We start from the raw sequence: 24,647 nt of genomic DNA on the forward strand, positions 1-24,647 counted from the left end.
TATGTGTGTTATTAAACGGTTTGGTTGAAACTTGGATACTGTCTTGCGATTTTGATATCACCAGTGAGTTGGTATTTAAATGTCAACTGTTTGTTTTATTTCAGCATTAAAAGCCAACCAAACAACATGAACTTTGATGATGAAACCAATGATTATCACCAACAAAGGGAGGATCTGAATGAACCCCTTACAGAATTACCTGGAGTTCCGAAGGATGATGATAGATCAATAGCAGAGATGATAGTTGGGAGGAGTGTCAACTCATTTCCTGCCCATGTGTTTAAATTTTCCATCTTACAATGTGTGTATGTGTGTGTATGTGTGTGTTTGCTGAATTATAGTAAGATACTGCTTCGATGTGATTTGATAATGATGATCTAACGGATTTGTGTGTGATATTTGGGATATGGGCGGGTACTGTTGTTAGTTGACTTAATTTAACATCCCTTTTGTGCCTTGCAGACACAACCAATGCAATTTTTATCACCCTTGGCCAAACAGCCAATAGGCGTGAAGGTGTTGGTGAAGCCAACATGGGAGACAACATTCTGTTGGACTGCCTTGGAAGAAACTGAATTCAACTCATTTCCTGCCCATGTGAGTTTAAAATTTCCATCTTACAATGTGTGTGGTATAAATGGAGTTTCTCATTTATGGTCTTAGACTGCCCTCGCGTGGCTCGGGATGGCACGGCAGGCAAATACTGTGTTTGGTGAATTTAATTTAACATCCCTTTTGTGCCTTGCAGACACAACCAATGCAATTTTTATCACCCTTGGCCAAGCAGCCAATAGGTGTGAAGGTGTTGGTGAAGCCAACATGGAGGACAACATTCTGTTGGACTGCCTTGGAAGAAACTGAATTCAACTCATTTCCTGCCCATGTGAGTTTAAAATTTCCATCTTACAATGTGTGTGGTAAAAATGGAGTTTCTCATTTATGGTCTTAGACTGCCCTCGCGTGGCTCGGGATGGCACGGCAGCAAATACTGTGTTTGGTGAATTTAATTTAACATCCCTTTTGTGCCTTGCAGACACAACCAATGCAATTTTTATCACCCTTGGCCAAGCAGCCAATAGGTGTGAAGGTGTTGGTGAAGCCAACATAGAGGACAACATTCTGTCGGACTGCCCTGGAAGAAACTGTATTTATACCACATGATACCTTGGAAGAAACTGAATTTATGGAAGAAACTGAATTTATACCTCGTGAAAAATGTTTTATTATAATTTTTGTTTTTAATGTTATTTAATAATTTTGATATTATTCGCTTTGTCCAGAATTATTTAATTCTTAATTATAAAAAGAGAATAAAGGAAAAAAGATGGGAAGATGCGTCCCCCACCCTTGATCCCCCCTCATCCCACCCCTCCCCTCCCCTTGTGTGTGTGGGGAAGGTGGGGGTGGGATGAGGGGGGATCAAGGGTGGGGGCGCACAGGGGTGGGGGATGATGGGTGTGGTCTGTGTGGGTGTGGTCTGTGTGGGTGTGGTCTGTGTGGGTGGGGTCTGTGTGGGTGGGGTCTGTGTGGGTGTGGTCTGTGTGGGCGTGGTCTGTGTGGGCGGGGTCTGTGTGGGTGTGGTCTGTGTGGGCGGGGTCTGTGGGCAGGGTCTGTGTGGGCGGCGTTTGTGGGTGGGGTCTGTGTGGGTGTGGCTTATGATTTTTATTTATTTATTTAATTTTTTTTATTACTACTAATTAAATTAGCTAATCTGGGTGGATGAAAGTATGGATGGTTGTTGTTTAATGAATTATCAGTTTTGTTTTTTGTAATTCTTGTGAGTAAAATGAACCCAAGATTTCTTCCCAATTCATCTATATAATAATACCGTAAGGACTCGACTTTGTTATCCCTTTTACGGCGCACCCAGTGACCCGATGCCCACGGCACTAATGCATTTTCCATCTACGAACCGCGCTCTTTGTTTATCACGTACAGCCATACTCGAAAAATCTGAATTCGCCGACTTGGGACCAAAAAGTATCCGATTAACGGCCGATACGACGCCATCTTACGACACCATCATATTGGCGTCTGCTGGGCGAAGGCGATGCGAGCCGTCCGCTGATTGGACAGTCGAGTGGTGTGATGGGTGGTGTGAACCAAATGGTCTTTATCGTCATTTTAATAAAGTTAAATGGAGTGACGCTTTGGAAACGTTTTTTGAAGTTTGAAGTTTTTTCGAATCGAAGTGAAGAAGTTTTTGAAGTTTTGATTTTGGAAACGTTAAATGGAGAAACAGTTTCACAGGAAGAGAATGCGATGCGATGAAGAAGAATCCATCTTTATTTTATTTTTTTGAACCACATTGAAGCTCCACGAAGTCAAGAATGTGAAACTACGTGAATGTAATAAAATAAAAATGTACATAAACGACACAGTTCTATGAAACAGTTTCACAGGAAGAGAATGCGATGCAATGCGATGAAGAAGAATCCATCTATTCCGCCATTTGTGCCGGTGTCATCGATGGCGGTGTACGCTAACCTCATCAGGTGGGTTTACCATACTTTCTTCCATATACTGTGATAACAACGAAGTGAAACCGATCAGCAGCCTATCAGTATCTGCTCTATTCACGGTGCTTAAGGTAATCCTTCAAATCATTTACGTTGACGAAGCATGGCATACGAGGCCCGTTCAAAAAGTTCACGGAACGACGTACTCTCAAAGGTCTGAGGCCAAAATGTTTGTTTTTTTCCCCCCTTACACAACGGAAACAACAACTGGATAGGTAGGGCCGAGGCCTACGCCTACGTTTCGCTCCTGCATCTGCCACCGTTCATGATTATCAAAGTAGGCTTTACCCTGTTCACGATAAGGTAGAAATCAGTGAGGTGTATACGAAGAGATAAAAGGATGGCATTGACTTCGAGACGGTACGTGATAGTTGGCTGCGGCTGGCTGATGCCACGTTTTTTTTTTTCCTAAGTGCCATGGATGCTGATGGACATAATAAAGGTATCGGCTGATCTCTCATCGTAATATTACCCGATGGAAATGAACTGTTTCTTTGTTTGTCATTTCCTGTGCAATAATGTCAAATTGATGTCAGACATCCTTTTCTATTGACAGCTGCGCTCCTTTTCAATGGCATCGTCTATTGATATGCATGTTCTTCTTTCATATAATTTTACACATGCACAATCAGTATTTCAACTCTTGCAGACATTGGAAAGGAAGTTGACTCACAGGCCAACTCTCTGGCTCAATCACAGGCCGACGCACAGGCGATGTAATTGTGAGTAGCATTTTTGCACAAGTGAAAATTGAAAATACACGTTTTTGGTATGTGGCTATGTTATTTAGTGTTTGTTTTGTCTCTAACAATATAAAATACAAAGTCAGGAGGTGACACTTTATACACAGTGTAAGTTGGATTCTACAAAGTGTCGCCTTTTTCTTGATTTTGTTCACACAAATCCAACCCACACCATATAGTCTCATAAAAAATGGCCAGAGTGGTGCTATGCCGATTCCTATTACGAATCCATTCATTTTTCAAAAGTATATCGTAGCGTTGTCATTTAAGTAGATTGCAATAAATACGTTGTTCATATACGCACTCTTCATTCTCATATTTCTTCCTAACTCTTACTCGGACAAGCAAATCCCCTATGCCATCCATAATGGTACACTCTATCCATACACCACATCCTCCCTTCTGTGGATGTTCCACGGGTTTCGGCTGGTATCATATAATTTGTAAGTCCAAGGCATAGTATCCATTACATCAACGATTTTGAATAATTCATTAGTCCATCTCTTTGTATAACCTTTCTCAAAATGACTTTTCCATCTGTATATTCTTACAATATCACCAACTTTGAACTTGGGCTTTCTCAAATTAATCTCCTTTTCATATTCTAATTTTGTAAATGTTTCCGATGGTTTTAATTTTGTTGATGAATGAACTGTATTATTGTAATTATCTACAATATCCTGAATAAAATACACCCATTGTTGAGAATCGAGTTGTGTGAATTTTTAATATAATTTCTCTTTTAAAGTACGATTAAAACGCTCAATAACAACTGCTTTTCCTTCATTAAAGGTGCTGTATAATTTAATACCCTCCCCCTTTAGAAATTTCATAAATATTTTGTTTTAGAACTCTGTTCCCTCATCAGTCCATAATTTCTTTGGTTTCCTTTTACTTTTATTAAATATTTGTTGGAAGGCTAACATTAAAGTATCACCCTTTTTATTTTTTAAAGGAACAACCCAGGCATATCTACTCCTCAAATCAATAACGGTTAAAGCATACTTGTATCCCCTATCATTATTCAATTCAATTAAATCAGCGGACCAGATGTGGTCTGTGTCTTTTGAATAAACTTTCCTTCTTGTAAACTTTGTAATTATAGGTTTATGTAATTCATCAGCCAAAAGCTCCTCAGTCTTGATGACATCATTAGAGCCCAATAGTTTTTTGAGGGTGAATAACCAAGGCCAAGTTTCAATTTAGCATTTATCAAATTTCTCACAATAAACCTATCAACTTTCTCTCTCAACGTTGGATTTTGTATCAAAGACAAATTATACAACATTTCTCTGTCGGCTTTATGTTTTTCAGTCAACGTAGTGGTTTTCCCATAAGCAATATCATGCTTCATACACACTTCGTCAACCCTATTTGTCGGTTTAGACCAAGGTTTAGGATTGTCAGCCTCATCTAATCTTTTATCCAGGTTTGTTCCAGGACCACAGAAAGAATATCCAGGTAGATGTAGTTCCCCTGGAATTCCAGTTGTTGTAAATTTACTTCCTGACAAAAACTTTTGTATGTCTCCTCCACTTTTAGGAGAGATGAATTGGCACTTTTTAGAGCCACACACTTGACATATTCCTTTTTGATAAAATCTATTATTTTTAGCTTTAACAAAGGAGATATTTTTAGATTTAGTTTTCTTTTTACATTTGAGACAATAACTCATATTTATTTATGAGAAAAAGTCCTACATAGTGCCAAAGCCTTTTGGGTTTTCAACATATACATTTCTATCTTGATTTTTAAAACATAAAGAATCCTTAGGAATGCCTTCACTCTCTCCTCCATTTATTTACAAATAAAACGAACTAAAGTCAATAACACCAACATCATCCTCCCTCTCCTCCTTCTCCCTTTCATCCTTCTCCTTTTTCTCCCTCTCCTCCTTCACCCTTTCCTCCTTCTCCTCCTTCTCTCTTTCCTCCTTCTCTTCTTCAACTCCTTCCTCCTTCTCTTCTTCAACTCCTTCCTCATCCCTTTCTACCCTTGAGCTTGAGCCCCAAAGAATATTATACATATACTCATCTGGATTTTGAGATATTCTTGTATCTATAATTATTTTTCTCATAATAGGATACCAATAAGATTTGTTGATGATTTCTAAAAGAGTTTTATATTTCATAACTTTGAGAAGTTCATTTTTATTTAATATTTTAAACAAGTCTCTATTTGTGGGTTTAGCAATATCAGTATAAGGCCAGTTTTTAATGACAAAATTTCCATGTATATGCTCCAAATCATAAGGTATGTAATACCGAGCACCCTTTTCTTGTAGGTATCCCTGAATACAAAAATTATAATTCTCTTGTAGTCTTTTTCCTGCCATTTATGTATCAGAAATATATGTGAGATTAATATTATGACAGGTAATACCACCCCATCTTCCCACTACCAAATCGGTTTGTATTCCTCGGCTTTCTATCCTTATCTCATTATCTTCCTTCTTTGTCATGCTAACCATCGCTATACTATCATATATTTTTCTTTTCTTAAAATCATGTATTTGTTGTTTACTAATTGTACTTCCACATAAATCCTTATCCTCGCCAAGCGGATAATATTCTTCTTTACGAGACTGATTCAAATCATGTAGGTCTTCCAAGTTTATTGAAAAATACCAATTATACCCTAAATCAGGCATATCATACCCCCATTTATTAATTCGCATATTAACTATATGTCCTTCTTTATAAAATTCAATTGTAAGCAGGAAGTCAAATTCAATGAGGAAAGGCGTATGGTCAGTATAACCAGGTGTTGTGGTTGTAAATTTTACTTGTTTAACAAAACGTGCTGTTTTATTTAAAAATATATATTGTGATAAATCACTGAATCTAATTAAGTCATTCGCATCTGTAGGGTTTGGATAATTGATAAATTTATAAGTATTCTTCATATTAATATTTTTACTTATACTATATTTTTGTCCTTCAGCCTGTGCCTTTGTGTAATAATTTGATAAATCAATATCCTGAGAGGATTTTCCAAAGATAGAACCATCTTTTCCGACATGAGTCATTTATATTAGATTAAAAATGACATCATAAAAATTTTCATTATTGTTGAGTTGAAATAATACATATAAACATAATTGACCACAACATTTAGAATTAATTTCTTGAACTTGAAATGTTTGATAAACACCATTCTGTAAGAATTGTATTACTTCAACAGGCGGTGGCATACCATAACTATCAAAATAATATTTATCCTGACTATTATGAATACAAACCCAATGAGAACCATTCTGTGTGTCTAAATTCATAATAATATTCTTTGTATTCTTATTTATATGTATTAATTCATCTCTCATACAAATAACCACATTATCAATTTTTTGTGTTTTACAATACTTAGCTAGTTCTATATTTGACGTTGTATTCTTTCCAAATTGTTTAAACCATTTATCCATTTATTTATGAGAAAGATACAATCCATTACCCCGTTTAGTTAGTTTAACACCCGCTTGAGCGATAGAGGAAAGCATATCTCCAACCAACAATCTAGCTTTATCAGGTAGACTTTCAAGTTTTTGAGCAAAATCTACAATTACACCACTTCCACAAATTTGTTTCTCCAACTCCTTGTTATGTCTTTACAATTCTTTTTGAGCTTTTAGTTGTGCCTTCCTTTCGTTAGCAGTTTTTACCGCTGCTGAAATACCACCAGTCAATGCTCCCGCCGCACTCAAACCAGCAAATAAAGGAATTAGAAACGGGAAAAATCCTCCTCTTGACTCGTTTATTGAATATTTCTTTAACATAGGTTTTGTCATTTTAATTTTAAGTGATCCAGCATCATTTAGTGTTTTCACCTGCTCTCTTGTGAGTAAAACATCAATTCTTACTGCTCCTTTTCTTTGAAATGTATAAACATTAATAATACAAGGCTTTTGATTTTGAATACAAGATGTTAATTTATCAAGATTGATTTGATTAACATATACCCCTACCATTTATTTATGAGAAAAAACCAATGTGATATTAATCATAACACCATTATCTGTATTAATCTGTAATTCTGTTTCCTCCAAAAGCAAACAATAGACATCAACTTCTTCATTCTCTCCTCTTTCAATGTATAGAGAAGTATCCACTCCATTCGACTTTATAGTTTCCTTTTGAGAACTCAGGTCAATTGCGTAGATTGTATAAAGTTTTTGAAATGCAACCATATCCAAAATAGGATCATTATTACTGTTGCTTTCACACACCTTTTGGTAGGACTTGTAGGCTTCCGCATAATCATTTTTTTCCCAATCAATTTCCAATCTATCTCGCGGGTAAAATGTGCCATCAAGAGAAACCCGAAGTTGTTTCACCTTAGCATTATCACTCAGCGCATTATTCTTATCAGTACCTTCATCTCCATCTGGTTTCTTAAAAATGAGCCATAGGTATCGTGGTTTTCCTTCCAGAACACCTAAATTCCAAGTGTAGGTAGTGTGTTCCAGTTTAACATGTTGACATCTTCTTTTAAGGTATGATACATTTAGCGCTTTCTTTGAGTTAAGTCTTCTATTCAACATCTCTTCCGTTTTAAGATTAGGAGTATATTCACTAATATACCAACACATATCATTAATAACAAATTTATTATTTTCACCAAAAGCATTTTCAACCCCAAAAAGCAACCTATTTACATTATCATTCCTTTGTAGTTGAAATCTAATTTTAAGACCATACAAAACTTTGTCATAATCACAAAATCCAAATATACCTTTGAGAGGTACTGCTACGGTAAAACTATTCTCTGCTTTTGCGTCATCATTATACATTGCCTTCCTTTGACTATAACCAGGGTCTGCGTTTGTACCCATTGACATATCAGGAATAAAACCTTCAACAGCTCCCTTACCCATTCTATCACTAAATGAATATAGTGTAAATTTCATCATTTCAGATGTAGCAGAGACATAATCAACCGCTTCAACCTCTTGTGTTCCAATATACAGGCGGACACTATCAAACATTTTCCAGAAGAAATCATTTACGAGTGTAGCATTAGTATTATTCGCAGCCTTAGTGAATTTAAATTTACACAGCAAGAAACTATCAGCTATATTCAAGTAAGTTTGTTGATTATTTATTTCAAAACTTTTTGTTCCGTTTGAATTCCAGTCTGTTCCTGTTATAGCATTTACCTTAAAATAGTCTTCCTTTTTGGTGGAGTTTGAAATGATAATCGTATCATCCAAATCATAGATACTATCAATCGCTTCCATACTTGTATTTATATAGCATTAAAATTGTTGAAACCCTGACCCAAGTATTTTAATGATTTTTTGTCGTTCTTGTGAAGATAGTTGAGTTTTACCTTTTTTAATTTCTTTGATTGCTTGTAATTTATGAGACTCCTTTTGAGCATCTTTTATACTCTTTATAGCACCCGCAACTGAGCCCACGGCTGAAGCAGTTGAACCAATTAGGTCTTTATGTTTAAGGATGGTTGAACCAATACCCATTAGAGTATCAATTATCCCATCTCCTTTATTTCTAAATTGATGTCCCACACCCCGTTGTCTCTTTGGTTTATAGTATCCTCTACCAAGAAACATACCTTCACCCTTATAATATGGTGAAAGGAACATCCCATCCCCTGTAATTATTTTATATTTTCCCAACTCGTGTTTTCTCACAATAACCATTATTTATTTATTGAAAAACTTCACGGAGGTGAATTCTGATGGATATAATTTCATCATTAAAGGATATCATACGATTATCTTGGTCGGTTATCCTAAAATTTACTCTGTATATGGTTTTTCCTGACACAGGTAAATAGACAAGATTTTTTGGTTCCATATTAAATGTATAACCAATCGGGGTTGAGTATGCGCTGAATGAAAATATTGTATTTGTTCTTATTCCATCGTTATAAGCACCATCAATCAAATCACAATGAATTAATACTGAATTTATACCAGAGGATATTTGAATGACATTATCACTGTAAGACGTCCCGTTAGTTTCAATCTTTTTTGAAGAGAAACCCAATAGCTCTCTGAACGAATTTTCAATCGTGAAATCAACTTTATAATTATTTTTAAGTTTAATAGTTGATTTTGAAGTGTGTTTTTGAATATCTATTACAATATTTTTTGGTTCATCACCTTGTTCTTTCATAAGGCGAGAGACTTCTGAAGATATTTGAGAAATCTCGTAAGCTCCGGGTGAAACGGTTATAGTTTTATATCCACTTCCTGGATTATAACTAAACTTGTTGTTTTTCTCTGTGATATTAAACAAGGTATTATAAGTTTCCATCGACAATAAAGATGCCTCATATTCTTTTGTGGGGTCAAGTTGTAGTGGGTAAGGGAATGAAGCTGTGTAATCACTCGTGGTGAAATTAAAACTAAGAATTGTGCTTCTCATCTTATTTAATATCTAATAAAATATCTTTGTATTGACATTTATTAATTATTTTCATATTCATCAACTGATCTAAAATGGCGGATGCTTCATTAAAACAATTGTTGTTTCCAGCCTTCTTACTACCTAACAACAATAATAACCTATTAACTAATTGTGATGGGTCATTTGGAAGAAAACTAACACCCGAACCAAGCTTACTTAAAGCATCAATAATATGTTTCTCCTTCTCATTCTTCTTACTTTTACCAGCAACAGAAACTCCATAATCAAGTGCGTTTAGCAACTCAATATACTCTCTATCTTCCTCTCTTTCCATATCAAGCGGTTCATCAAAATAAGGTGAATTAGCATGTCCATCTTTTGTTAGAAGAAACATTAATCTTGGGGTTAATTCAACATTTGGTTGGTCAGAACTTAAGAACACCAATTTATCATTAAATATCAATAACTTTTCTTTCACAAGATGGAACTGTGTTGGTTCTTCTGTTGGAATGAGACCTGCTCTGGTTTTTGAACCCTTCAAATATTCATTGTTTTGAAGAGCTTCTACAATATAATTGGAAAGTTTATTTACCTTCTCAAGATGCCGAAATGATCCTTCATCATCATATTCTAATTCTCCAAGTTCTTGCTCTGTCATTTGACTAAAATCTTTGAGCATTTGAAATTTTTTCGGAGTAAATTCTACCGTGGGAACTGTAGGTGAAATCGTTTGTTGAGTTTTTAAAAGTGGTTTAAAAAATTTCTCTTGTTTTCTTTCAAAGGCTTCTTCACCAGTTAGTTTCTGTCTCCTTTTCTTCTTTATGTCTTCCTGTTGCTTTACAACTTTTGAAACCAACTCTTGATGTTCTTTAAACTTTCTTACTCTTTCTTTGGTATTCATTTTCTGTATTTATTTATTGAAAAATATCATTTAGTATCTCATCTTGTTTCACAACAATATATTTATATTTTCCAATCGTGTGTTTCATATAATTTTCAAATTCCTTCTTACTACATAATGTAGAACAATTATCTCTCCAAAAATTATTTGTATCTTTTGAATTTAACTTAAATAAAATAAAAGTATTAGCATTGTTTCTTATTGAGCGCCGAGGGAGTTGAAAATATGATTGACTAAGATAAATACAATTACAAGAAGAATGTCTCCCTCTTGTATAGTAGCTTTCCTCCCATGAACACAATCATCAAAGATAACGAGGTTCTTTTTTGATTTATCTAAATCTTGGGGTGAAGGTATATCATCCGTATTATCACTGAGAATACAAGTTATGGGTTTTGGTTTCGGTTTTGATTTCTGTGTATCACAAAATAATTGTATTATATCTTCAATATTATAATCATTTAGTTTGTTTTGAAGTTTAAATAAACCTATAATGTCTTCCTTTTTAAGACCCGCATTAAAACCCTGTGAGAGTAGTTGATACTCGGGTTGAAAACTTGACTTTGTAAAAATTATTAAATTATCATAATCTAAAAAATTAGGGCTGAGGAGCATCTTTAAGAGCAAACAGGTTTTTCCACATCCGCTTGAACCGACTATTAGACATCTCAATGAATTTGGAAGATTTTTATGGTTATTAAATTTTATCTTATTTTCCCAAACGGGTAAAAAATCATTCATTTATATATTTGGAAAACAAGTCATCTAACTTTTTTTGAGTTTTTTGAGAAAGTCTATATTTTATCCTGAGTTCAGGTTTAATTTCAAAATAATCCATTATTTTGTTTATATAGTATCTTGTATTAACATTTCCATTAAAATTATTTTGAATAATAAATATCATTAAACCCTTATACATTTCCTCAATACAAATAGTCTCTTCCCTTGTAAGAAATGGTGTATTATCACCATAATACTTAACATTCATCTCTCTTAGTAATCTTGTAAAGTAATTCATTTTTGGTTCTAATTTAAAAGAGTTATATATTTTTCTTTATTTTTTATTATCATTAATTAGAAGATAATCACAGAAAATACATTGTTTATATGCTTCTGATTCTGTATTAAGCCCCACTCTACCACAAGCCGGACAATTCTCTAATTTATCATATGGAGAGTCTGGAAATTCTAAATATCCTTCAGAATTTATCATATTTATAAAGTAAAATTATACTTAAAACAAAGTGCCTTTTTTAGAGGCTTTTTTAAAGATGAAACTGTGCTTAAAGTAAAACACCTTTGAGCTTTTCAACTCGTTTTATGTATATAACTTTACTTAAACTAAACGCAAGTTTATTAGCTAATAAATACAATGTTTCAAAACACAAAAGACAAATTTCAATCAATCTCTACTTCGGTGGAAGATATAAAAAAATATGTCAAAGATGTTAAATTGAACAAAGATAAATATGGAAATTTTTGGATTAAACCCATAATGGAGAATAACATGTGTCCTTTTATTAAATTTACGGGACAAGCTATGTTGATTAATAACTCTATTAAAGTAAATTTGACAAAAGTTTCTCCACTACTACTAACAATTTACTCAAAGCTTGAAAAGGTCATTGATAAAGAAGCTTTGAAAATGAATGATAAGACCATCAACGATTCTAGAGGAAACATTTGTATATTCTTTAATAGACCCAAAGATGTGGGTGAAATTAATAATATGAATATTAGTGGTGAACTATCATTCCGTACTCTGATTATTAGAGATTATTTGAAAATAACATTTAATGTAAAAAATATTGTGGTTATCTATCTATAATTCCAGTAATCTCTGTACGTTTGTACGTTTGTACGTCTGTTTGTCTGTGACCGCTGTTTCTCGACAACCACGGGTCCGATATACTTTTAACTTGCCAGGTATATTGCTGGGGACCCGAGGATGTGCCTTTTCAAGGTTTCATATTAATCGGACAATTACTTACCGAGCTATGTCCAAAAAACGATTCAACCAATCAGAGAGCAGCGAACTATCGCGTGTGCCGAACGTGGCGGACACACTCTGCCTCGGATGGCACATTTGAGAGCGTATTCATTTATTTCACGTTTGCAAACTATGTTGGCGTTAAACTATGTTTTAAAACTAATAAAAACGATTTTGCGATTCATTCGCTTTCCTGCGCGTTTGTGCACGCGATGGCGATTTCTTTACCAAACTCCGGAAGCCGTTCGCTTTGGACCAAACCATTTCATGTAAATAGAGGGGGGGGATATAATTTTAGATATAGATATAGTACGGGCAATGCCCTAGTTAGTTCTAATGAAAGAAAATATATAGATATTGATGGAAGTTTAATGGTATGTAAATGAGTGATATTAACAGTCAATACTCTGAGAGTTATTATACTGAGAGTCTAGGATCTGAAGATAGTTATGATACTAATAGTTTGTGTTCAAATGATAGTTATGAGAGTAGCTTTATTGATGACTCAGATAGTGAAATTGAAATTGATGAACTAGAGTATCTAAACTTTCTGGCTAATACATAGACGCTTTACTTTAAGTAAAGTTAAATACATAAAACGAGTTGAAAAGCTCAAAGGTGTTTTACTTTAAGTAAAGTTATATACATAAAACGAGTTGAAAAGCTCAAAGATGTTTTACTTTCAGTAAAGTTATATACATAAAACGAGTTGAAAAGCTCAAAGATGTTTTACTTTAAGCACAGTTTCATCTTTAAAAAAGCCTCTAAAAAAGGCACTTTGTTTTAAGTATAATTTTACTATATAAATACATATGATCAAAGCAACGTATTGCGACGTTTGTGAACAAGAATATAAACAATACAAAAGACACCTTAAAACTAACAAACACACATTTAATCTACTTCACCTACTATCTCCTATTCAGAAGGAAACAAAACACTGTTCTGCATGTAATAAAAATATCCTCAAGAAAGGCTTCGAAATACATCTTAAAACAATTCTACATTTATCAAATTTTATCACAACTAAAAACTCTGATGGCGCATTCAAAGGACATATTAAAATAAGAGTCTTTAACTTCAAACCTCCTGAACCAGAGTCTATAGTTGATGCTGTAAAAATAGTTAAACCTGCTGTTCAAACGTTGATTGAAAAAACACTAAAATAAATGAAACCACTTAAATTTTATATGGGAGTAAAATTAGAAATGACAAAGGACGAAGGAGTTATAGATACACCATACATGAGAACTGAGCCACACTTTATATCTTCATATCAAGATTTTAAAACATCAGGAGTCTATGATGAACTTATTAAACAAGAGCAAGATGTGGACAATTCAATCGTAGGAAGTGGATTCAATATAGGAAAAATTATTTACATAGACATTCATATTCTTAAATCAGATCCTCTAAAAGCTTCTTCCTACATTGATTTACCCAGTGTTATCAAAAATAGAAAAGCAGTTATCAATATCAAAAATAAAGACAATAAATGTTTTCTCTGGTCTATTCTAGCACACTTACATCCTCCACATTTTCATGATGAAAGAGTATCTCATTATAAAAAATATGAGAATACATTAAATACGAAAGATCTAAAGTTTCCGATGGCTTTAAATGATATTCCTAAATTTGAAAAGATAAATAATTTATCAGTTAATGTTTATGGTCTAACAGAAACAAACAGCATTCAGGTTTTAAAGCTTTCTGACAATTGTGAACAAACTCATATTAATCTTCTATATTTTAATTCAGAGGAAAATTCACATTATACATACATCAAAGATATTGCTAAATTAATAAAACCACAAGTATGTAAAAGAACAAATAAAATATATATTTGTTTGCATTGTCTTAACTTCTTCCATACACAAGAAAGATTAGATAAACATTCAAATTATTGTGGTGAACATAAATCAACGGTAATCAATATGCCTAAAGAAGGCTCAAAGATCACATTCAAAGATGAAAAGAAAAAGATCAAACATCCATTTGTTATATATGCTGATTTTGAAAGTATTCTAGAAAAAATAGATACTGCTTCTCCAGATCCAAAAGAATCATACACAAATAAATATCAAAAACATACTCCTTGCGGTTTTTGTTATTATATCAAATCATCCGTTGGTGATAAATATAACAAGTTAGAGGAGTATAGAGGCTCAAATACCCCAGAGGAGTTTGTGAAACGACTAGAAAAAGACTGTGTCTGATTAACCAAGATAATGAGAGAAACCAATAAACCAATGTCCTTGACGAGTGAACAGAAAAGGGAATTTAGAAAAAACAATGTTTGTCATATTTGTGAGGAAAAAATTGGTGAAGGTCTAAAGGTTAGAGATCATTGTCATCTCACTGGTAAATATAGAGGTCCGGCTCATCAAAGTTGTAATATTAATTATAAACTCCCCTCTTTCATTCCTGTCTTTCTTCATAACAATGCTCATTATGATACGCATCTATTTATTAATGAACTTTCAATGACATCTGGACACATTTCAGCAATTCCTAACACGGATCAGAAATACATTTCATTCACAAAAACAATTCACACATCTCCTATTACTCATATCAGATTTATTGATACATTTAAATTCATGGCAAGTCCATTGGCTAACTTGGTTCAAAATCTAAAAGAGTTTCCATGTCTTTCAGAGTATTTTTCAGATAAAGATTTTCTAACACAAAAGGGAATTTACCCCTTTTTTTTTTTTTTTTTTTTTTTTTGTATACAAGGTCGAGGCTCGTGAAAGAGCGAACATTAATCACACAGAAAGACAAACCGACACATAAAACATATAACATCGGGAGCGGTAGACAAGATGGGGAGAGAGGGGGAAGGACACAAACACAACATTTGAGAGCAGGGACCGAGAGACATGGAGACATCGAGAGATCTGAGAGAGGGCGAGGGCTTTGGGGGGGGGGGGGCATGGGAAGGGGGCGGTGGGAGAGGTATAAAACATATGGACACTGCCAGGACTTCCAGGAAAGAAGTTGGAATTTCAAACAAGGTGGATCTGGGGTGAATTAGCGGGGGTAGAAAAGATCAAGGTTTTGGATGGGGGAAGATAAGAGATGGTGGTGAACAGCTGTTTTCAAGACCTGGAGGGAGGAGTGGGATTGAAGGGAGTGAGGGAGTTTGTTCCAGAGGCGGGAGAAAAGAGGAATGAAAGAGTGAAGGTGAGCAGAGAGCCGAGATTTCGGCAGTTTAACCATCAGGGGGTTGCTGGCAGATCTTGTGCGACCTGTAGGAATATTTGGGGGACAGAGCACAGAGAGAGCTGGGGGTGCAAGGCCGGAGAGGAGTCGGTAGAAGACAGAAAGACCACCTACCTGCCTGCGGTGAGTGAGTGAAAGGCCCTCAGAGATAGCTTCATCGCGGGAGATTCCAATAATTCTGAAAGCTTTGGTTTCAACAGCGTGAAGCCGAGCTAGGTGTGAGGCAGGAGCACCGGCCCATAGGGGAGAACAGTATTCCATTGAGCTGCGGATGAAAGCCTTGTATGTGGTGAGGAGCTCAGGTGTGCCGAGGAAGGACTTCGCACGACGGAGGATGCCCAGTCGGCGACTGGCTTTGGAGGCCAGCTTGGAAATGTGGTTTTCCCAAGAAAGATCATGGCAGATAGTGAGACCCAAAATCTTGAGCGACAGAACTTCTTGGAGAGGATTGTTGAGAAAGTAGATGGGAGGGTTGTCCAGTCGATCTTTTCGGAGAGACATAGTAAGAGTGTGAGATTTGTCAGGATTGAAAGACATGTTCCACTTGTTTGACCAGTCTGTGATTTTGTCCAGGTCTTCAGAGAGTGAGGAGGCAGCAGACTGCCGATCTGAGGGAAGAGGAATGGAGCGGCAGAGAGTGGAGTCATCAGCAAAGAGATAGAGAGGATTTTCGAGAGAGTCAGAGAGATCATTGATGAAGACCAGAAAAAGCACGGGGCCCAGAACACTGCCTTGGGGAACTCCAGCCTGAACAGGAAGAGGAGATGAGAGAAACCCATTCAGGGCCACACGTTGACGACGACTAGAGAGGAAGTCCGCCAGCCATGCGTGGAGATTTCCATGGATACCAAAGGAGGAGAGTTTGGTGAGCAGAGCGGGGTGCCAGACCGTGTCGAAGGCACGTGATATGTCGAGGGAGACAGCTCTAATTTCCTGTTTGGCATTGAGGACCTCCATCCATTGTTGAGACAGCAGAAGCAGCATGTCCAGAGTAGAGTGACCTGGTCTGAAACCAAATTGATGATCAGAGATCAAGCCATTGGAGAAGAGGAAAGATTTCATATCCGAAGCAATGATGGATTCCATGACTTTGCTGATAATTGGGAGAAGGCTGATTGGTCTGTAGTTGCTAGGATCTGTTTTTGCACCTTTTTTGTGCAAAGCGGTGATGTTGGCTGATTTCCAAGCAGATGGCAGTTGACCTTGAGCAAAAGAGAGGGTGAAGAGAACAGAGAGAGGGTGAGATAGAGCAGCAGAGCAGGATTTTAGGACCCGTGGGCTGATGCCGTCGGGTCCAGTTGCAGAATCAGAGTCGAGGGTTGACAGAAACTTTTCCACCTTGTCAGGAGGAAAGGACACGGAGTCCAGGAGCAGCAGGGTATGACTGGGTATGGTGGGTACAGAGAGGGATGGGTTTGGGACACAAGATTTAGAGGCAAACACAGAGTTGAGGCATTCAGCTTTTTCACGTGCGGAGTCAGCTGTGTAGCCGTTTGAGGTAAGGGAGGGGATGGAGGGGGAACAAACACCAGAAACGGATTTGACCAGACGCCACCAGGATTTGGAAGAGGGAGACAGATAAATGACTATATGGACTCATTTGAGAGATTCAATGAAACACAACTTCCTTTAAAAGAAAATTTCTATAACAAATTAAACAACAGTCATATATCTGATAAAGATTATGTACACGCACAAAATGTTTGGGAAAAATATAACATCAAGAATCTTGGCGAGTATCACGATTTGTATCTCAAAACTGATGTGCTTTTATTGGCCGATGTATTTGAAGCCTTTAGATCTGTTTGTCGCACTGGATATGGATTGGATCCTGCTCACTACTACACAGCACCTGGATTGGCTTGGAGCGCGATGTTGAAAATGACAAAACAAGCTTTGGATTTGATAACCGATGTCGATATGCTTTTGATGATTGAAAAGGCAAAAAGCGGTGGAATTTCACAAGTATGCTCGAGCAGCTACGCAAAAGCAAATAACAAATATCTTCCAAATTATGATTCAACGAAAGAGAGTTCTTACTTGATGTACTATGACGCAAACAACTTGTATGGCTGGGCAATGTCTCAAGCTCTTCCTTATGGGAAACTAAGATGGGTAAAGGAAAAAGACTACACAAAGGTTTTACAAGATGTATGTATCTCTACACAAAAAGAATTGGATGATTCAAAGGTTGGTTATTATTTTGAGGTCGATTTAAAATATCCTGAAGAACTTCATATCAAACATAAAGATCTTCCATTTGCTTGTGAGAAAGAAAGTCCAAAGAAAGAATGGTTGAGTGATTATCAACGATCGTTTGATATAGGTGAATCAACAGAAAAATTACTGACTACATTATATAACAAGAAAAATTATGTACTACACTAAAGAAATTTGCGACAATATTTATCAAAAGGTCTAAGAGTAGAGAAGATCCACAGGGTTCTAAAGTTCAATCAAAGTCATTGGTTAAAGGGGTACATTGATTTTAATACACAAAGAAGAACAGTCAAAAACAGATTTTGAGAAAGACTTTTATAAATTGATGAATAATGCGGTCTTTGGTAAGACCATGGAGAATGTGAGGAAAAGACAAAATATCAGACTAGCAACATCTTGGGAACAAGCATCAAAATTAATTAATAGACCGAGTTTTACTAGAGCTGAGGTCTTTACTGAGAACTTTTGTGCGATCCATTTGGTTAAAGAGAGTATTGAAATGGACAAACCTATTTACATTGGAACATCAATTCTTGACTTGTCAAAGTCATTAATGTATGATTACTTTTATATTAATCTAAAATCAAAGTATAAGGATAATGTGTCATTGTTGTATATGGATACTGATAGTTTTATTTTGAAAATTAATACTGATGATGTTTATTCAGACATGAAAAAGGACATTAATATCTATGATACAAGTAATTACAGTCCAGAGAGTGAGTTGTTCTCTTCTAAAAATAAAAAGGTGATTGGAAAGTTCAAGGATGAATTGGGAGGAAATGTTTTGAGTGAATTTGTGGGATTGAGGTCGAAGGCTTATGCTTATAAATACATTGTGAATAACGTTGAAAAGACTGATAAGAAGTTAAAAGGTATAAAGAAAAATGTCATTAAAGAAACAATAAACTTTAAGGATTATTATAACTGTTTAACAACAAAGAAAGAAGAGTTTAGAAAGATTAATGGAATAAGAAGTTATAAACATCAATTATATTCAGAAGAGGTGAATAAGAAAGCATTGGGGGCTTTTGATGATAAGAGGTTTATTTTAGAAAATGGAATTGATAGTCTCCCTTATGGTTGTATAAGTATATAAGTGATAAGATATATGTGATAAGATATATAAGTGATATGATATAAGTGATAAGATATATAAGTGATAAGATATATAAGTGATAAGATATATATAAGTGATAAGATATATATATATAAGTGATAAGTTAAAAAAGGGGGTTAGGGATTTTAACGGGCTACCGCCGCCTTTTTTACTATTATATAAATGATAGAACCAAGTATCAACCAGACTAAAGAGTGGAGGTGTAATCAACCTTGGTATATAAATGGAAAACATAACGAATGTGAAAAATATCAGATTCAAGAGGTTGAGAGAATCACTGGTCAGAAGGTTCTCAAGACGGATAAACGTATTCATTTGTTAAGTGGGGTAATGGAGGGCGGGAAGAAAAATATATTAGAGTGGAGTGAGAACTTTCATGGTTATCAATCGGATAATAAATATTATAATTTTAAAATGGTATGTGGGAGAGGAGGAGGTCAAACAAGAACCCTCCGTGAAACATACCACTTTATACTTTCACAACAAAAGGTTAAGGAACCTGTATACTTTATAAATATACTTGATGGGGATGAGTTCTATAGGAGAATGGAACTCTTTAAAAAGTTAGAAAGAGATAATATATTTATAGGCTCATTAGTAGAGTGGTCTAAGGAACTACATTAAGGGGGTAGTGGGGGGAATAGGGTAAAAATTACATGTAAGTGAGAAGGATCATAGGTTCATAAGGCTAGAAGGATTATAGGTTCATAAAGGAAGAAAATCATAGGTTCATAAGGTGAGAAGGATTATAGGTTCATAAGGTGAGAAGGATTATAGGTTCATAAGGCGAGAAGGATTATAGGTTCATAAGGTGAGAAGGATTATAGGTTCATAGAGGGAGAAATAGAGGTGTTTATGATTTTTGAAAAAGACAGGGGGGTAAATGATATTAGATAGGGATTTCCCATGTTAAACAGAGGTGTCCCAGAAGCAACATTTATCACCTACTCCTGTCCACCAAGTTTCGTCAGAATCCATCCACAATGTTTTGAGATATCCTGCTCACAGACAATCAGAAACGACCTCCACCTACCTTTAGTGGCAGAGGTAAAAATATCAAAATAAATCACAGAACAAAAAGGTTACTTCTTGACATTCTATGTTGAATTTAAAAAATACATCACATACCAGACGTGGGTGTTAATCCATCATCCTGAAATTGGAGACTGCAGAAATCCTCACGTGGCACACGTTTCTGAGTTAAGTGTGATACCGATCAGGAAGAAGAAGCCATGCTACCAAATTTGTACACTTCCGGAATTGATTTATTTGTATTCAAATGTCTGGTAATTGTTTTGTATTTATTTACGTGAATGTGTACTTGTATATAATTGTCATCCATTTAAAAAGGCTTCCACAGTATCGAGCGATTTTTTATTTTTTTTTAACTCCAAAAAAAGAACTTTTTTTTTTAATGTTTTTTTTTTTTTGCCTAATCGAGCGATTTTTTTCCATTTTTGCCTTTTGCCTCCCAGGCACTCACTGATGAACCTCTGAAAGTTTGATGAAGATCCGTTCAGCCATCTCTGAATAAAACGTGGACACACACACAGCCAACTCGCCTTTATCTAAATATCTATAAAGCTCAGTTGACTTTTTGCTCCACCAAATAACAGCGAAACGGAGTTGAGGAAAAGTGTGAAAATTCTACAGATGCTGTGATAAATAACTACCTCTGTCGGTTTTAATGTGTAATAGAGAATAGACGTCTGGATCAATTTTTGAATTAAATTTAAATCCCGATTTATATATATTGTTACGGAAACGGTGTACGGCACTCCCCTTAGTGGGGGGGGGGGGGGTGGGGGTTAATCCCCCTTCTATTTGCACTGGCCGTCTCCGCTCCTGAAGCTACCCCGCTCCCTCCACGAGGCAGGTGGGCAACCTCGCTCGAGGCCACGGACGAGATGTTATTTTGCCGAGCGGTTTTTAGCAGCCCGCGGCTCGAGCCATTAACAAAAACTAAACCCGATCCTAAACGTTGGCCAAATCGTGCCACAGGTACTCAATGGGGAAATCACAAAGACGATCGGACGAGCATGAAGAAGACGAAGGTAGGAAATAACAGGATTTATTATTATTTACACAAGACTAAAGGAAGAAAAGCAATCAAAGTAATATAAAGAAAATGGAGGGAGCAGAAGGACACAGAGCAATTTCTAGCTCATCTATAGAGGCTTAACTTATACCCAGGACAATACGGACAGAACGAACTCACTCACACGAATAGGGAATTGCAGATTGGATTGGCTGGAGGGAGAGGAAGGTGGGACCACAAGGCTGGAAGGTTTGGCAGGGCGGCACAGCAAGCAGGTCCTCTCCGGGCTGGAAGCGAGCAAGGCGGCGGCAAGCACACGTATTTTCATTGCACGCGGCAGGGGCTGGTTGTCGCTGAACGCCTCGGGCTCCCTCGGTCATCTGCTCGTGGGGGCTTCCCCCCCCACGGGTTATATAGCCACGCCCTACCAAGCCATGGCCACACCTTACCAAGCCGTGCCCACCGAGTCCTGGTTGGGCGCAAGGGCTTCCTGGCTCCACCTCCTGAAGACGATGGGCCGGCCACGCCCTTCTCCCCCGGGTTGACCTCGTGCGTAATGGAGTATGGAGTGAAGAAAACAGCCCAATGCAACGGTGGCGAACGCCGCAGAAAACCGCCCAATGCAACGGTGGCGAACGCCGCAGAAAACCGCCCAATGCAACGGTGGCGAACGCCGCAGAAAACCTCCCAATGCAACGGTGGCGAACGCCGCAGAAAACCGCCCAATGTTACTGGCACTTTGAACAGATGATTTGGGGGAAACTTGAAAAGGGAACTATCTTATTCCATCTGGTGCAATGCAGAGTCAACTAATGGGCAACAGAGCCTTAAACTGGAACACATAATAAAGAAATAACTATTTAGAAGGGTATATGATTTTCTACGTGCATGCGATGGACAAAATTAATTAATAGACCGAGTTTTACTAGAGCTGAGGTCTTTACTGAGAACTTTTGTGCGATCCATTTGGTTAAAGAGAGTATTGAAATGGACAAACCTATTTACATTGGAACATCAATTCTTGACTTGTCAAAGTCATTAATGTATGATTACTTTTATATTAATCTAAAATCAAAGTATAAGGATAATGTGTCATTGTTGTATATGGATACTGATAGTTTTATTTTGAAAATTAATACTGATGATGTTTATTCAGACATGAAAAAGGACATTAATATCTATGATACAAGTAATTACAGTCCAGAGAGTGAGTTGTTCTCTTCTAAAAATAAAAAGGTGATTGGAAAGTTCAAGGATGAATTGGGAGGAAATGTTTTGAGTGAATTTGTGGGATTGAGGTCGAAGGCTTATGCTTATAAATACATTGTGAATAACGTTGAAAAGACTGATAAGAAGTTAAAAGGTATAAAGAAAAATGTCATTAAAGAAACAATAAACTTTAAGGATTATTATAACTGTTTAACAACAAAGAAAGAAGAGTTTAGAAAGATTAATGGAATAAGAAGTTATAAACATCAATTATATTCAGAAGAGGTGAATAAGAAAGCATTGGGGGCTTTTGATGATAAGAGGTTTATTTTAGAAAATGGAATTGATAGTCTCCCTTATGGTTGTATAAGTATATAAGTGATAAGATATATGTGATAAGATATATAAGTGATATGATATAAGTGATAAGATATATAAGTGATAAGATATATAAGTGATAAGATATATATAAGTGATAAGATATATATATATAAGTGATAAGTTAAAAAAGGGGGTTAGGGATTTTAACGGGCTACCGCCGCCTTTTTTACTATTATATAAATGATAGAACCAAGTATCAACCAGACTAAAGAGTGGAGGTGTAATCAACCTTGGTATATAAATGGAAAACATAACGAATGTGAAAAATATCAGATTCAAGAGGTTGAGAGAATCACTGGTCAGAAGGTTCTCAAGACGGATAAACGTATTCATTTGTTAAGTGGGGTAATGGAGGGCGGGAAGAAAAATATATTAGAGTGGAGTGAGAACTTTCATGGTTATCAATCGGATAATAAATATTATAATTTTAAAATGGTATGTGGGAGAGGAGGAGGTCAAACAAGAACCCTCCGTGAAACATACCACTTTATACTTTCACAACAAAAGGTTAAGGAACCTGTATACTTTATAAATATACTTGATGGGGATGAGTTCTATAGGAGAATGGAACTCTTTAAAAAGTTAGAAAGAGATAATATATTTATAGGCTCATTAGTAGAGTGGTCTAAGGAACTACATTAAGGGGGTAGTGGGGGGAATAGGGTAAAAATTACATGTAAGTGAGAAGGATCATAGGTTCATAAGGCTAGAAGGATTATAGGTTCATAAAGGAAGAAAATCATAGGTTCATAAGGTGAGAAGGATTATAGGTTCATAAGGTGAGAAGGATTATAGGTTCATAAGGCGAGAAGGATTATAGGTTCATAAGGTGAGAAGGATTATAGGTTCATAGAGGGAGAAATAGAGGTGTTTATGATTTTTGAAAAAGACAGGGGGGTAAATGATATTAGATAGGGATTTCCCATGTTAAACAGAGGTGTCCCAGAAGCAACATTTATCACCTACTCCTGTCCACCAAGTTTCGTCAGAATCCATCCACAATGTTTTGAGATATCCTGCTCACAGACAATCAGAAACGACCTCCACCTACCTTTAGTGGCAGAGGTAAAAATATCAAAATAAATCACAGAACAAAAAGGTTACTTCTTGACATTCTATGTTGAATTTAAAAAATACATCACATACCAGACGTGGGTGTTAATCCATCATCCTGAAATTGGAGACTGCAGAAATCCTCACGTGGCACACGTTTCTGAGTTAAGTGTGATACCGATCAGGAAGAAGAAGCCATGCTACCAAATTTGTACACTTCCGGAATTGATTTATTTGTATTCAAATGTCTGGTAATTGTTTTGTATTTATTTACGTGAATGTGTACTTGTATATAATTGTCATCCATTTAAAAAGGCTTCCACAGTATCGAGCGATTTTTTATTTTTTTTTAACTCCAAAAAAAGAACTTTTTTTTTTAATGTTTTTTTTTTTTTGCCTAATCGAGCGATTTTTTTCCATTTTTGCCTTTTGCCTCCCAGGCACTCACTGATGAACCTCTGAAAGTTTGATGAAGATCCGTTCAGCCATCTCTGAATAAAACGTGGACACACACACAGCCAACTCGCCTTTATCTAAATATCTATAAAGCTCAGTTGACTTTTTGCTCCACCAAATAACAGCGAAACGGAGTTGAGGAAAAGTGTGAAAATTCTACAGATGCTGTGATAAATAACTACCTCTGTCGGTTTTAATGTGTAATAGAGAATAGACGTCTGGATCAATTTTTGAATTAAATTTAAATCCCGATTTATATATATTGTTACGGAAACGGTGTACGGCACTCCCCTTAGTGGGGGGGGGGGGGGGTGGGGGTTAATCCCCCTTCTATTTGCACTGGCCGTCTCCGCTCCTGAAGCTACCCCGCTCCCTCCACGAGGCAGGTGGGCAACCTCGCTCGAGGCCACGGACGAGATGTTAT

General features: G+C 36.2%; 2 protein-coding genes across 4 annotated transcripts in view; both read right to left on the reverse strand.

Moving 5' to 3' along the window:
• The window catches only part of LOC137420741 (uncharacterized), a 211,194-nt gene that overhangs the window by 128,255 nt on the left and 58,292 nt on the right, over window positions 1-24,647 (reverse strand). The gene's annotated exons all lie outside the window — the stretch shown is intronic.
• The window catches only part of LOC137420740 (uncharacterized), a 99,147-nt gene that overhangs the window by 19,082 nt on the left and 55,418 nt on the right, over window positions 1-24,647 (reverse strand). Inside the window, exon 1 of one of the 3 annotated variants that reach the window (XM_078772360.1) lies at window positions 20,035-22,525. The exons of the other annotated variants lie outside the window; for them this stretch is intronic. The gene's annotated coding sequence lies outside the window, so the exon portion shown is untranslated. Of the gene's footprint in view, window positions 1-20,034; window positions 22,526-24,647 lie in introns of those variants that run through there. 3 annotated transcript variants of the gene reach the window in all.

Source organism: Myxine glutinosa, chromosome 2 (genome assembly GCF_964187855.1).
Source record: "Myxine glutinosa chromosome 2, kmMyxGlut1.1, whole genome shotgun sequence".
NCBI lineage: Eukaryota > Metazoa > Chordata > Myxini > Myxiniformes > Myxinidae > Myxine > Myxine glutinosa.